The 14,805-nt window shown below is 42.0% G+C and overlaps 1 protein-coding gene across 11 annotated transcripts in view; it reads right to left on the reverse strand.

Moving 5' to 3' along the window:
• The window catches only part of LOC148873770 (uncharacterized), a 77,689-nt gene that overhangs the window by 16,214 nt on the left and 46,670 nt on the right, over positions 1-14,805 (reverse strand). The gene's annotated exons all lie outside the window — the stretch shown is intronic.

Genomic DNA, 14,805 nt, shown 5'->3' on the forward strand with positions numbered 1-14,805 from the left:
GAGTCATTGGGAAAAATCAGACAAGGTAAGAAGCATTTGAATACTTGAAGAACCAACTATAGGAGGGTGGAAGATGTTCCCACAACTGATAAGCTATTTCTGCATTCCTAAGCTGACTTTGTGTCCTACAGAGCTTCGACAAACCTCTTCCCTCCTCTAGACTTGAAGAGTAAGATCGTCAGGACAAGAGGTTCAGCTTTTATTTCAATTTTTCACCTAGATAAACTGTTTGGAAGTTGGAAGTTTGCTTTTGTCTGCACAAAAACTCCAAAACTTAACTGGAGGGAAGTGGAGTTAGGCCTGTCTGCAAACCTGCACACAGAGGACCTCATGAAGCTATACCCCTTCGAAGAAAACAAAGCAATAGGCTTTGCTCCTACAGAAGATCTGGTTTTAGCTTGGGTTAAACAGGAGACTGCTTTTATCTATGGTGACAGGATAACTCTAGAAAGATGGTGGTCGAAGGTCAATGAGGTTCCTAACCTTCTAAGTTTCAAAGGTTGGTTAAGAATTAAAGGCCTTCCTTTCCATCTTTGGTCGAAGGAGACTTTCTCCCTTTTAGGAGAGCTATGTGGTGACCTGGAAGAGATAGAGCCCGAAAAGCTGGACCTCTCCAACTTGAATTTCGCTAGAATTAAAGTGACAAGTCGAGGTGTGCATGCTATCCCTAGATCAATTCCCTTGCTCAATAGGAATGTCTGGTTCTATATCTCAGTGGAGGTGGAGAAGACAGATGAGTCCCACTCCAGTTGCACCGAGTCAACTCGCCTCAACGGCTCTCACCCACGTGGCAACCCCTACTTCGACCTCTCTCTGCAAGCAAACACATGCAACTTTTGTAAGGAAGAAGCAAATTTGGTGAAGAGAGGAAACCGGAAAGTCTCGACCATTCATAAAGAATTCTAAAGCTTCAAAAATCCAGGCATCCAAACCTGACCCAAATTCAAATCAGTTTGAAGTTCTGGGCCTATCTTCAAAGGCCCACGATTCCTAGGTGGACCCAAGTCCAAGCTTGGTGAGCCCACCAGAAACCCCTTCCTTCTCTGGTCTCTCAGTAACGGAAAAAAGGCAATGCATTCAGAGCTCCTACTCCTTCAATGAGCTCTGGTATTTCGTCATCTTGTGAGGAATAAGATTCAGAGGAAGACACCAGCTCCTATATTACAGAACGTGATGCAGACCCTCAGGAGATAGCATTTGATAGAGCCCAAAGAGTGTTCGAAGGAAAGAATTCAGGGGTAGTGTTGAGATCCTAGAACAAACTCAAATAATTAATCCAGATTATGGGAAACTCTCTGATTTGGAGAGCTTTGATCGTAGACAAGGAAGAGTCTCATCAGTCCATTCTTCTAACTGCCTCCAACCTAGCCATTCAACAACCAGGCCTACTCTCACCCCTCCTTTAAGTTCCTCTGATCCTCAAAATTTAAACCTCTCAGAACACTCACCCTTTCTCTTCTTCTTTCGCTTTTCTAGGTTCAATCGAAGAGTTATCCCTTCAAAAGCGCTTAGAACCTCAACAAACAACTGTGTCAAGCGGTATTGGAAGGCAGAACTCGACAGACTTAGAAGTGGAAGAGCTAGCAAAGTCTCTGGGAATTGAAAGAAGGGTGACAGGTGGCAAAACACGGGGCAACTCAGGAGGAACAAACCAGTAACAAGAAATCCCAGGAAGACAGAAGGAAAAAAGGACCCAAAAAAGAATTACAAAGGCTTCAATGGGGGTTACAAAACTGGAACTCAAGAGGAAGTAGGATGAACAAGGGAGTTTCTTCAAGAGAGACTCGATAAAAATTCTAAACTGGAATGTCAGGGGTTTGGGAGGTCAGCTCAAAAGAAACTTTGTGAAGGAGACTCTATAAACAGGGAGAATCCAAACATAATTATTTTGCAAGAATCAAAAAAAGAAACTGTAGACAGGAAGTTAATGAAGTCCATTTGGGGGATAAGGGGAAAGAAATGGATAGTTGTTCCTGATGTGGGATCTTCAGGTGGCATCATCTTAGCTTGGAATGAAGATGAACTCTCAGGCCTAACTCTCCCTACGAGAGAGAGATTTTGGGAGGAATTGGATTCTTGGCATGAAGCTGAAGGCATTCCGTGGTGTCTGGCAGGAGACTTCAACATCATAAGGTACAGTCATGAGCACTCAAGGGGTAGAATGTCAACAAGAAGTATGAGAAAATTTTCAAACTTTATTTCCAGAATAACTTGTGTGATCTCCCCCTTAAGAATGGTCAGTTCACCTGGCCAAACATGCAAGGAAATAACATCAGCTGCAGATTAGATAGATTCCTTACTTTTCAAGATTGGATGGAGAAATTTCCCAATCTATTCTAGGAACTACGTTCTTGGTGCACGTCTGATCATTGGCCCATAGTGCTGAACACTGAATTGATCTTAAAAAGAAAGTCCCCTTTCAAACTGGAAAAATTTTGGACCTTACACAAGGGCTTCACCAAAAATGTAGCTGGTTGGTGGGAGGAATGCATTGTGGAGGGATGGCCTGGTTTTAGTCTGCTACAGAAACTAAAGTTCATAAAAAGGAAGTTAAAGAAATGGGGAAAAGAGGAGTTCAAAGCCCTTGAGGAGGAAAAAAGGCTGATCATTTCTGAATTGGAAGTGTTAGATATGAAGGAACAAATTGGCTCTCTAGAAGAATCAGGTAGAGAAAGGACTGATTTGAGGAAATTGTGGGAGAAGGTTATCGGAAAAGAAGAAATTTATTGGAGGCAAAGATCGAGAGTGAGATGGCTGAAGGAAGGAGATAACAACTCTAGATTCTTCCATGTTTATGCTTCGGGAAGACGTAGGAGAAATCTCATCTCTAAACTGAAAGTGGACCAGAGGGAAGTGGAGAATTCTGAGGAGATCACAGAAGCTTTTCTTTCTTTCTTTAGAAATCTTTACTCTAAGGAAAAAAAATTGCAGCCACTTCTTGGGGAGTTGGGAAGGCTCAACCCTGCCTTCAGACAAGAAATCTTGGATGGAAAAACATTTCGAAGAGACAGAAATCAAAGAGGCAGTCTTTATCATGGATGGAGACAGGGCTCCTGGGCCAGATGGATTCCCCCTATTTTTCTTTCAAAAATGCTGGAATATTGTTAAAGAAGATCTATTAGAGTTTTCAGGGATTTCCACCATTGTAAACAAAGGGTTAAATTCAGCCTTTCTTGGTCTCATCCCGAAGAAAGGGGGAATTTAAGAGGTCAAGGACTTCAGACCAATAAGCCTGGTAGGGAGCATTTACAAAATCTTGGCCAAGGTGCTAGCAAGGAGGCTTAAAGAAGTCCTAGGAGATCTGATTTCCCCAAATCGGTTTGCATTTTTCAAAGGAAGACGGATTGTGGATAGCATCCTAATAGCAAATGAATGTGCGGAGACAGAATAGCTTCTAGGAAGCCCGGGGTTCCAGTTAAATTAGACCTCAAAAAAGCTTATGACAAAGTGGATTAGGAATGTATTTTGGACTGCTTAAAACTGAGAGGTTTTGGTGGTAAATGGACTCAGTGGATTAAAGGCTGCATTAGCTCTTCTTGGTTTTCAGTGTTGGTAAATGGGGAGCCTAAAGGTGACTTCAAGGCTAGTAGGGGCTCAGACAGGGATGCCCACTTTCTCCTTTCCTCTTTATCTTGGTCATGGACACCTTCAACTATCTTTTTGAGAAAGCTAATCATCTAAACCTTGTGAAAGGGTTTGAAGTAGGGAGAAATTTGGTTCATATTTCACATTTACAATTTGTGGATGATATCATTTTGTTTTTGGATGCATCCTTAGAAAACATCACAAATGTAAAAAGGATAATCGACTGCTTCGAATTAATCACGGGGTTGAGTGTCAATTTTAGCAAAAACAGCATGGTAGCCATAAACTTTGTAACAGAGGATCCCCTAGAACAATTCAAATCAGTGCTGGATTGTAAAGTGGAAAACCTCCCTATCTCCTACTTGGGGATGCCTCTTGGTGGAAATAAGTTTTTGGGGCCCGGTGGTGGAGAAATGTGAAAAGAAGCTAGCGTCCTGGAAAAGATGCTACCTCTCTAAACGGGGAAGACACACACTTATAAAGGCCTTCCTTGCAAATCTACCTATTTACATCCTATCAGTTTTTCAAATCCCAACAAAAGTGAGGAATTTAATCAAAAAAATCCAAAGAAATTTTCTTTTGGATGGAGGAGAGAAAAGAAACCATTTGGTAAGATGGAAGCAAATTTGCTAGCCAAAGGAGGAAGGTGGATTGGGAGTTGGGACATCTAAAAGAGGAAAAACACTTCTCTTCTGGGCAAATGGCTATGGAGGTTTCCTATCGAATCCAATACCCTTTGGACAGCTGTAATCACAAGCAAATATGGTTCAAGCAACAATGGATGGGATAACAATCTCCTTTTGAACCGGGTAAAGTTATCAAATCCTTGGAAAGGTATTGTCTCCTAACATTCTGTCTTCTTTTCTTTTATTAGATACAGATTGGGAAATGGCTATAAAATAAAATTCTGGAAGGACCTTTGGTGGGGAAACTCTACTTTAGCAGCCTCCTTCCCTAGACTCTACAACCTCTCCCCAGACAAAGACTCAACTGTCTTCTCTTGTATTCCTAATTTTCCCGCTAACAACCTGAACTTACAACTCAGAAGACCTCTAAGGGACCAAGAAATTTCAGACCTCACGGCCCTCATCCAAACCATCAAGGAGGTCTACTTCTCCCCCCATTCCCATGATACCCGAGTGTGGACCCTCCACCCAAATGGCAAGTTCTCTTCCAACTCTTTGTTCAAGGCGGTTTCAACAGGTGAACACAGGTCCTGTTTCCCCTTCAAGAAAATCTGGTGCAAACACATCCCTTCTTTGTATGGGAGGCATGTCTTCAGAAAATAAATACATGTGACCTCCTCCAGAAGAAAAGTCTGTGAAGACTTTACGTTTCTCCTCATGCTTTCTGTTTGTGCCTGCAAGATGGAGAAACGGCTGACCAACTTCTTATCCATTGCAAATTTACTCAAAAGGTCTGGCTGCATTTCTTAAAGCTGAAAGGGTTACCAGTTGGTCAACCCAAAACATATTCAAGACTTAGTTCATCAGTGGCAAGGCTGTGGCCTAAGCAAAAGAGGCAAAGCATACTGAAAAAAGGTGTTACATGCAGTTATGTGGGATGTCGGGGAAGAAAGAAACAAGCAGGTATTTGAAAACAAGGCCAGAAATCTAGAAGAGTTACTTTTGGACATCACATATCACTGTAACTTTTGGGCTGATAATTCGGAGCTATTCCAAGATCTCTCAATCAATGACTTTAACAGAAACATGCAAACTATTCTCTTCCTCCGTAACTCCACTCAGATCCCATTAAGACATCCAGTTTCACTCAGTGAAGGTGGAATATTGTTACATTTTGATGGGAGCGCAGCAGGCAATCCAGGGTTTGCTGGAATAGGGGGATCCTTAAGGCTGAAGTGATGGCTGCTCTCATTGGAATCAGAATAGCTAAAAGTTTGGGTATTCAAAATCTTTCCATCTTAGGGGACTCAGCAAATACCATCAAATGGTTAAGGGACTAGGAAGGGGGTCCTTGGAGGTTAAGCCATTATTTGGCAGAAGCAAGGGATTCCCTAGACAGTTTAAAAAATATTTAAGAACGAAGGTTATATACAAAGTTGTAATAACCATCGAGGGATTAAACTCATGAACCACACTACGAAACTTTTGGAGGGAACAATTAAATAAAGATTACAACTTGAAACAAGTGTATCAGAGAACCAATTTGGCTTTATGCCAGGGAGATCAACCATGGAAGCTATATTTCTTTTGGGATGGGCGATAGAAAAGTTCATAGAGAAGAAGAAAGATCTTCATATGGTGTTCATTGATCTAGAAAGGCATATTATAGAGTTCCCAGAGAGATGATATGGTGTGGGTGTTATGGACACCTTCCTCGGGAAGACGTACCATCGCCGCTGGCAGCAACAGGCACCTGACCCACCGCCAGCAGCAGCAGTGATTCAGTGATGCTCATCCTACCCAGTTCGGCAACAGCAGCCTTATCTAGATTAGATTAGCTCATCTTATTGTTCTTATCTCTTATCTTATCTTGTTAGTAGCTTATCAGATTATGTTCTTATCTCTTATCTTATCTTGTTAGTAGCTTATCAGATTAGGATTAGCTTATCTTATCCTTAGCAAGATAGAACTGGAAGTCTCCCTATTCAGCAAGGAGACTCCCTTTGATTAGGACTCTTGTAGTCTCCTATTTAAGGAGACCCCATTATTGAATGAGATATCGAATATTCAGTTGAAGAAGTGAGTTAGGAGAGTTGGTGATCTCTTGAACAAATCACCAGAGGTGCCAAGATAGGTTCATCAAGAGCAGGAAGGAACAAGGAAAAACAGGAGGTTTTCCCCGTGGACCGACCCATGACGAGATCCTATTCCCGGGCCCTCAACAACTTGGTATCAGAGCAAGGCGTCATGGGTGATCTGGAGCAGCTACCATCCAGGATCCACGACCTCGAGCACCAACTCGTGGAGACCAGCTTCGAAGTCCATGAGATCAAAGACGAAGTCAGAGAGCTGCGACGCCTGATGGAGCTATTCCTTTCTAGCAGGGAAGGGAACTCTGAAGGAGGGACAGCCGCCAATGGCCGCCGACTAGATCTGCCAGAGTCTTCCGGCGAGCAGCAGTCCGTGAGCCAAAGAACCACAGTCGTCCCCAAGTACAGCAGGCTGGAATTCCCATCGTACAACGGCAACGGAGACCCCTTAGGCTGGTTGTATCGTTGCGAGCAATTTTTTCGGAACCAACGGACAGATGACCAGGATAAGGTAAGTCTAGCCGCCTTTCAATTAACAGAGGAAGCACATCTTTGGTTTTATCGGTTAGAGCAAGAAGAACTCGGGCTCAGTTGGCCCCAGTTTAAGTCCTATTGCCTTCTTAGGTTCGAACCCCCACTGACCAGCAACCCACTGGGTGAGCTGATTAACCTTAAACAGACCGGCACAGTGGCTGAATATTAGCGACAGATCCAAACCCTCCTCGCGAGGGCATCCTCCGTACGACCTGACCAGCAAGTGGATATGTTCACGGCAGGGCTATCAAAACCCCTGCGGGTGGATGTCGAGATGCAGAATCCCCCAAATTTGGTCACAGCCATGAACTTAGCCCGTACGTTTGAGCGCAAACTACAGCTCAACTCAAACTGCAATTCAGCCCATACGTTCGAGTGCAAACTGCAGTTGAGACAAGCCACCCCAACCAACTTGGTGGCACATCAGTGTCAACCTTGGTAGGATAAATCTCCCTGGGTCTATCCAATGGCTGTGAAGATTCTAAAGTAACATGAGTCTCATAAGTGTCCAGTTTAAGGGTATTACACAAAAAACACCACAATGACATGAATCGATTATGTACGTTATTCATTTACAATAAATGTCAAAAGGTACATCAATCTAATTGGAGCTAAGGGCATAACTGTCTAACAGCTCCCACTTTCACTTAGGTCCAATTGGGTATGGGTCGGCCACCAAACTCATGGGTACCTCCAAGATCAGCAGCAACGACCCCCTCTTCTACTAACAGCCGAGAACTGAAATCTCCCACCACCACCGCCTCTAGACCAATGACAAGTACAAGTAGCAACATGGCCGCTCCACCCATTAAGCGTCTGACCAGCGCAGAAATGGCAGAACACCGAGCAAGAGGCCAATGTTTCAACTGTAATGACCTCTACTCGGCAGGACATAGATGCAAGAGGCTTTTTTGCCTCCTCATCGATGAACAAGAGGAGGAGGAAGAAGAACTAGTCATATTCGAGCCAGAGATCTCTCTCCATGCGATCAACGGCATTAAAACTTCTCAGACCATGCAGCTACAGCCACAGATAGCAGGTCAGCCGGTGTGCATTCTCGTCAATTCAGGGAGTACACACAACTTCATAAGTGAACATGTCACCCTTCAGTTAAAACTGCCAATGGAGCTTCGACCGCGACTACAGATAGCCATCGCAAATGGTGAGAGAGTTCACAGTCCAGGAATTTGTAAGGATGTGCTGGTATAGGTCAATTCTGAACTGTTTCTTGCTGATTTATTTGTACTTTCATTGGATGGGTTCGATATTGTTCTAGGGGTCAAGTCGTTAATTACCCTAGGCCCGATTTTGTGGGACTTCAGCGCACTCACCATGACCTTCCACCTAAATGGAAAGCAAGTTTCATGGCACGGTTGCAGGGTTAAGGAAAGGACACCACAGGTCCATGCACTTCAGACAGAACCAGCAGCCATGGAAAAACTTCTCGCCGAGTTTTCAGATTTGTTCCAAGAACCCAAGGGCCTTCCCCCTCCCCGAACTTGCGACGATCATATTCCTTTGGTGGCAAGTTCAGCACCAGTCGTTGTCAGGCCTTATCGCTACCCTCACTTACGGAAGGACGAGACAGAGAAACAATGTATAGAGATGCTGAACCAAGGAATCATATGCAAAAGTCACTCCCCCTTCTCTTCGCTGGTTACGTTGGTGGCAAAGCAGGATGGAACGTGGAGGTTCTGTGTTGACTATAAAGAACTCAATGACCGGACTATCAAAGATAAGTTCCCTATTCCCGTTGTGGACGAACTGCTGGACGAGTTGCATGGTGCCCAGTATTTCTCTAAGTTGGACCTCAGGTCCGGACACTTCAAAGTTCGCATGGCTCCTGGTGACGTGAAGAAGACTGCTTTTCGCACCCACCATGGCCACTTCGAATTTTTAGTCATGCCATTCAGACTCTCCAACGCCCCATCTACATTTCAGTCACTAATGAACGAGGTATTCCAGCCCCATCTGCGCAAATTTGTTTTAGTTTTCTTTGATGATATCCTCGTTTATAGCAATTCATGGGTAGAGCATGTCCACCATCTGAGGACTGTTTTCGAGCTCCTACGCCCCATCTACATTTCAGTCACTTCGAATTTTTAGTCATGCCATTCAGACTCTCCAACGCCCCATCTACATTTCAGTCACTAATGAACGAGGTATTCCAGCCCCATCTGCGCAAATTTGTTTTAGTTTTCTTTGATGATATCCTCGTTTACAGCAATTCATGGGTAGAGCATGTCCACCATCTGAGGACTGTTTTCGAGCTCCTACGCCAACACAAATTATTCCTAAAACGGTCCAAGTGCTCCTTCGGGGAGCGACAGCTTCTTTATCTCAGCCACGTCATCCATGGGCAGGGTGTGACAATTGACAGTTCCAAGATTTAGGCTATAAAAGAATGGCCCAAACCTCAATCAGCCAAGGCCTTGCGTGGGTTCCTCGGTTTAACGGGTTACTACCGCAAATTTGTACAAAACTATGGAGTGTTGGCAGCCCCGTTAACCAACCTGTTGAAGAAAAATTCCTTCCGGTGGAACGACGCAGCAGATGAAGCTTTCCTGACACTGAGAAATGCCCTGTCTTCCACCCCTGTCCTGCAATTACCTAATTTCGCCCTTGAATTTACAGTCAAGTGCGATGCTTTCGGAGTGGGTATCGGGGTCGTACTACAGCAGCAAGGGCACCCGATTGCTTTCTTCAGTCGCAGACTGGCCGACCGGCACCTAAAGCTTCCAGCCTATGAGCACGAACTAATTGGCCTAGCCCGAGCCGTCCAGCACTGGAGGCCATATTTGTGGGGCGGTTGTTCGTCGTCAAAACTGATCATTACAGCCTCAAATACCTGTTAGAGCAGCATCTCACCACTTCCCCTCAGCAGCATTGGGTTAGCAAACTGCTCGGGTTTGACTTCCGGGTGGAATATAAGGCAGGATCCTCAAATCGCGCAGCGGATGCCTTGTCTAGGCGAGATGAAGACGCGGTGGTTCTGTGTAGCATTTCCCAACCTCGGATCTCTTTGTTTGACGACATTAAGAAGGCAGCACCACAGTCCCCGGAATGGTCACTCTTTCTACAGCAGATCCAGTCTGGCACCACCGACCCCAATTGGTCACTTCAACACAGGTTGGTACTGTATAAGGAACAAGTCCATCTTCCACCAGACTGCCCGTTGATCCCCACCATCATCACCAGCATCCATAACTCCACCCACAAGGGCATTCAAAAAACACTACACCACGTCCGGACTTATTTCCATTGGCGAGGTATGAAGACTTCTATTCGAGATTTTGTCCAGAATTGCTCCACATGCCAACAGCACAAATGGGAAAATCTACACCCAGCATGCCTCCTTCAGCCCCTTTCCATCCCGACACAGATCTGGGCCGACATCTCCATGGACTTCATTGAGGGACTACCCAAGGTAGGTGGCAAATCAGTTCTCTTTGTGATAGTCAACCGCTTCTCTAAATACGCCCACTTCATTCATCTATCACACCCGTACAGTGCCACTTCGGTTGCCCTCGCCTTCTTTACACATGTCTTTTGCTTACATGGGTTACCAGAATCCATAATCAGCGATAGAGACACGGTTTTCACTAGTGCCTTCTGGAAAGAGTTATTCCGGCTACAAGGCACCACCCTGGCCTACTCATCAACTTACCGGCCACAAATCGACGGTCAGACGAAAGTGGTTAACCGCACAATCGAGATGTATCTCCGTTGTTTCGTAGGCGATCAACCACGACGGTGGGTGGATTGGCTCCCTTGGGCCGAGTACTGCTACAACACAGCCTACCATTCTTCCCTCGACATGACTCCCTTTCGCGTCGTTTATGGCAGGGATCCTCCCCGCTTGCTGTTCAACGAGCCGGGTTCTACTCATGAATTTATTACAGGGCCGAGTACTGCTACAAACCAATGATAAGGTTTCACGCCAGTAATAAAATACATGGGGCCCTCACCTTTCACAGTGGGACCCATGAATTTATTACTGGCATGGAACCTCAGCATTGGTTCCACAACCCGCTGAACAGCCAAAGCGTTCAGCTAATCCGAATTCGAGATTGAGGATGTCACCCAAAGAATTAAAGTAGGATGGGCAAAATGGAGAGGTGCATTTGGACTATTATGTGTTAGGAGAATACCACTTATATTAAACGAAAAATCCTATAAAACAGTTGTAAGGCCAGCCATGTTGTATGGAGCAGTGTTGGGCAATCAAGAAACATGTTCACTTGTCCAAAAAATGAATGTGGTAGAAACATAAGTGCTAAGATGGATGAGTAAAAAAACTAGAAAGGATAAGATTAAGAATGAAGTTATCCCTAGGAATGTAGGAGTAGCTCCAATAGGTGATAAAATGAGAGAGCAAACTAAGATGGTTTGGGCATGTGCATAGAAGACCACCAACTGCACCAGTTAGAAGAAGTGATTTATTACACATTGGAGGGCCTAGAAGAGCTCGGGAAGACCAAAAATGACATGAGTAACAAGATCGGCAAAATAGGATTCATGTAGCCGACCCCATATAGTTGGGATGAGGCATGGATGGTGATGATGTTAAGTTGGTGGATCAGTCGGAAGGGAAGAAACCTGTTGGATGTAGATGGGTATTCACAGTAAAATACAATACAAATGACTTAGTTGAAAGATACAAGGCCCAACTTGTTGCAAAGGGATACACACAAACTCATGATATTGATATATTAAGGAACCTTGCACGGTTGCACAAATCACCAAGATGAATACCATCAGAGGATGGATGTTAAAAATGCCTTCCTTAATGGTGATGTACGAGACGAGGTATATACAGAATTACTCCTAGGTTTTATGATACAGATGTAGGAAAAAAAGTTTGTCGACTAAAGAAGCCTTTGTATGGTCTAAAGCAATGTTATAAAAACGCAAGGCAAAAAAAATATCATGGGGCAATTTGTGCTTGAGGCACAAGGTGTAAAAACGCAAATATTAAACAAAATATTAATAAAAGAATATAAACTTAAATTTTAAAATAAATGTTTTTTTCACCTATTATCTGAAATTAAAATACATAAACATAACATGTAAAGTGTATTCAAATGAAAATATAAAAATAAAATCAAACATATAAAACATATTCAAGCATGTAAAACCCCCAATCTCTTTTTTTCCTTAATTGCATTACTTCAAATAGCTAATGTGATGTAAAACATCTTGCATTCCTAATTCTATGAACCACCTTTGTACCAAGCCCCCAAGTCCGTTTTAAGTCTTAATTCTTAATTTGTACACAAAAAATGATTTTATAAATTTAATTGTTTTTTAATAAAATATTTTATTAGGATGAATGAATGAACAACATTAGAAAAAAGGAGGTTCTCAAAGCTTTGGTGTGCAAACAAAGTGAGCAAATGTTGTTCATTCATTCATCCTTATAAAATATCTTCTTAAAAGGCATTTAAAAATATAAAATCATTTTTCGTGTAGGGGTTAAAAATAAGTCCCTAACATGGACTTGTTTGGGCTTGCCTTAAGGGGCTTGGCCGGGGTTCCACCCCTTGCCACTAGGTTCAAAAAAGAACAAAATGCACAATAAAAAAGTGCATGACTAGGCTAAAGCGCAAGGACACTAGGTGCATACCTATGTGCCTCGCTTGAGCACCTAGGCACACCTTTTAAATCATTGGTTTGAAGCAATCTCCAAAGTCGTGGTTTGAAAGATTTAGACTTGACTTGGAGAAGTTTGGCTATGTACAGGCCTAGTCTGATCACACCCTTTTTATCAAGAAAACAGGCCCTTCCTTGACTCTCTTCTTGTTGTGTATATTGACGATATTATGGTGATAGGCAGTGACACTTTTGAAATTGATTCTTTTTTTTTTTTTTTGATCAATAACAAAAATTGATTCTCTGAAGCTTCTACTTAATAAGGAGTTCGAAATGAAAGACTTGGGTAATCTGCAATATTTCTTGACAATTGAAGTGACTCTAAACATGGCATTTTTTTATCTCCAAATGGAAATATGTCCTTGATCTATTAGAAGAAATTGGAAAATTAGGAGTTAAACTTGCCAACACACCTATTAAGTAGAATCATAAGTGTAGAAGGTAGTGAGCCTCTTGAAGACAAAACTATGTTTCAACAGTTGGTTGGGAAACTTCTTAATCTTTGTTTGACATGGTCCAACATTTCTTATGTTGTCAGTGTTGCTAGTTTGTACCTGCATTCTCCTAAAACAACCCATCTACTTGTAGTTGAAAGGATCCTTATCTACTTGAAGAGATGTCCAAGCCATGGCATACTCTTAAAAAATAATTGTCATATGAAAATAGAGGTGCACACAAATGCCGATTGGGTCAAGTGTGTTGATGATAGGAGATCTACCTTGTATTGTGCCTTTGCTGGAGGGAATCGTGTTTCATGGAGTAAGAAACAAAATGTTGTTGCCCATTCTAATGCTAAGGCGGAGTGCAAGTCCATGCCTAATGATGTGGCGAAAGTGTTATGGATGAGATTCCTACTTAAGGTGTTGGGCATCAAATCTAAAAGGCCCTTGATGTTGTATTGCGATAACCAGGCCCTATAACCAGGCCCTATAATCCAATCCAAAACATATACCGACATTTTATAGAGTTGCTTCTCAAGAAATGTGTCTTCCTTATGTTGTCTCTAATATGCAGCTTGCTGATCTCTTCACCAAATTAGTTACCAAAATCAAGTTAGAGACAGATTTACACGAGTTGGGAATGACCAATATCTATTCTCAACCAAGGTTCAAAGTATCGATACGATACGCCCGATACGGGGCGTATCGTATCATAACTTTTGAAAAAGATATGGTCTGAAACGCCTGTTTCCAGGTGTTTCGGACCCCCAACTTTTTTAAAAATAAAAAACATCTTATAAGCTTTCCAAAAAACCAAACTTCAAAAAAAAAAACTAAAAAAAAAAAAAGTGTGTATCGGCCGTTTCTAAGTACCGATACGATATCGTATCGATACTTTGAACCTTGTTCTCAACTTTTGGAATAAAAAAAAAAATTGTCTATTTCCCTTGAGGAAGAGTGTAGAGATACAATGCAGTAGACTTGCGCTTCCCTTATTTGTTTATTCTTATTGTTTTTTCTTTCTTATATAGGCGGCACTGACTTTTATTTGCAAACATATATATAAAAGTAATGGGGTGGCAAGACCACAACTAACTAACTACACCCCTTCTCTCATTCTCTCTTCGCTCTTTTCTCTTCTCCTTTCTTCTGTTTTATTCTTCTTTCTCTTTTTTCTTGTTGAATTTACATCATAACATAGCTCAACTATTAAACTTTCAGACAAGTAAACATAGTGAAGTTAATTAAAGAAATAACTTCAATAAAATAAAAAAAATGTACTAATTGTTATTTTTGATAAAAAAATATTAATAGAATTTTTGAAATTAATAAAACTACATTTTGTTACAATTAATAAAAAGGGTAAAAATTCTTAACATTAGTAATAAAAATAATATCCATAATTCCATACAAAATTCATTTAAAATTAATATAAAATTAACACAAAACTATTGAACAATAATAAAACTAATATATTTAAGAAAATAAGTAATACAAAAGAATACAAAGTTTTTTACTTTTAAAATTTGTTCTTCTTGATTTCAATCAAAGTTATTTAATTGTTGTTTAAACTGAACATTAATAAAATTTATGGTTTGGTTGGCTTGAAACGAGGGGGAGGGGAAGGGTAATAGTCATATCTTCAAAGGTTCAGCATTGCCAATCCCTCAAGGAGTTTAGCAACTCATCTTCTCAGCAGTTCTGTTCCCAATGGAACAAATAATTGGTGGTTGATTTGTTCTATTTGAGCATTTTTGTATATGTTGTGAATGGTCTATATTGTGCGTCCCTTCTTCTTAAAGGGGCTTTTTTGTAATTCTGGGGGTTCTTCCCTTGATCTATAGTGCAAATCAATTTACTTACCTCTCAAAAAGAAAT

The sequence above is a fragment of the Nelumbo lutea genome, chromosome 1 (genome assembly GCF_056320005.1).
Source record: "Nelumbo lutea isolate HS-2025 chromosome 1, American lotus-T2T, whole genome shotgun sequence".
NCBI lineage: Eukaryota > Viridiplantae > Streptophyta > Magnoliopsida > Proteales > Nelumbonaceae > Nelumbo > Nelumbo lutea.